Source organism: Myotis davidii, unplaced genomic scaffold (assembly GCF_000327345.1).
Source record: "Myotis davidii unplaced genomic scaffold, ASM32734v1 scaffold1685, whole genome shotgun sequence".
NCBI classification, from domain to species: Eukaryota; Metazoa; Chordata; class Mammalia; order Chiroptera; family Vespertilionidae; genus Myotis; species Myotis davidii.
This window is the reverse complement of record NW_006295988.1, coordinates 60003-61550: the sequence shown is the minus strand read 5'-3', so window position 1 is coordinate 61550 and position 1548 is coordinate 60003. Positions and strand designations below refer to the sequence as shown.

General features: G+C 55.2%; 1 protein-coding gene across 1 annotated transcript in view; it reads right to left on the bottom strand.

Annotated features, from left to right (window-relative positions):
- The window catches only part of LOC102752201 (testis-specific gene 10 protein-like), a gene marked incomplete at its 3' end in the record, with an annotated part of 83068 nt that overhangs the window by 30179 nt on the left and 51341 nt on the right, over positions 1-1548 (bottom strand). The gene's annotated exons all lie outside the window — the stretch shown is intronic.

Below are 1548 nucleotides of genomic sequence, written 5' to 3'. Positions count from 1 at the left end.
CTCAATCCCAATTGGGGATGGGGCCGGCAGACGGACTGCCTGCAGCCCCTCCCCCTGGGGGCCCCACCCCTGAACAGCCCCCCCCCTCCAAATTGGGGGCAGGGGCCGGCTGGCCAACCTCCTGAGTCCTCTCCCTCTTGCTGTCCTGGCTGGATGGGTCCCCATTGAGGGCAGGCCAGCTGAATCCCACCTATGCATGAATTCATGCACCAGGTCTCTAGTAGTTAATCCTATATAATAAAGAGCTAATATGCAAATAGTCATTGCACCCTCACACCATCATGCCATAATAGTTCAGACACTCAACACTGGGGAGAGAGGAATGAGGACCAGCCAGGCACAAATGAACCTGTGGGAGAGGAATGGGGACCAGCAGGCACAAATGAGCTCATGAGAGAGGACTGGGGACCAGCCAGGCTGCGGCCCGGGAGAGGGACAAGCTGCCCACCCTGTGGTTCGGGGCGCCAGTGCTGTGCCTGTGCTTGTGGCCTGGGAGAGGGACAAGCTACCCGTCCTGCGGTCCCGGGCACCAGCACCTGCAGCTGCGGCCCTGGAGAGGGACAAGCCACCTGCCCCGCGATCCCAGGCACCTGTGGTGTGGCCCAGGTGAAACCGCCCGCCCACAGTCCCCTGTGGCTGCAGCAGCCTAGGCGAAGCTGGCCCAGGTCCTGGGTGCCTGTGGCCAGCCAGAGGGAGGGAAGCCTGGGTCCTAGGTGCTTGAGACTGGCCGGAGGAGGAACTCCTGGGTCTTGGGTGTGTGGCGAGGCAGAAGCGGTTAGGGGCGATCAGGCCAGCAGGGGAGCAGTTAGGGGAGATCAGGTAGGCAGGCAGAGGTCGTTAGGGGCAATCAGGAAGGCAGAGGTGGTTAAGGGCGATCAGGCAGGCAAGCAAAGGGTTTGGGGGTGATCAGGAAGGCAGACAGGCAAGCGGTTAGGAGCCAGCAATCCTGGATTTCAAGAGGCAGTCAGACATCCCCTGAGGGGTCCTGGATTGGAGAGGGTGCAGTTGGAGAGGGTGCAGGCTGGGCTGAGGGATTCCCCTTCCCCCTGTGCAGGAAGTGCACCAGGCCTCCAGGATAATACATAAAATCTTAGACTAAACAAACATCAAGGAAAAATCTGAACACACTCTGGCTGGTGTGGCTCAGTTGGTTGAGTATTGTCTTGTGCACTGAAAGGTCCCCTGTTCTATTCCCAGTCAGGTCACATGCCCAAGTTGTGGGTTTGATCACTGGACAGGGTGTGTGTGGGAGGCCACCAATAGATATTTTTCTCTCACATTGATGTTTCTCTCTCTCCCCCTCTCCCTTTATCTCTCTCTCTAAAAGCATTAAAAAAAATCTGAACACTAACATTAAGGGAACTTAAGTCCTGGGCAGAACAAAGTATAAATCTGTGTCTATTATGACAATTATAGTGGGGGAGGGTAGAAAGATTTAAAGGATGGAAATATTTTTACACACAAATTAATAAAAGTGATACCTTGGTGGGAATGCAGACTCATGCAGCCACTGTGGAAAACGGAATGGAGTTCCTCAAAAAACTAAAA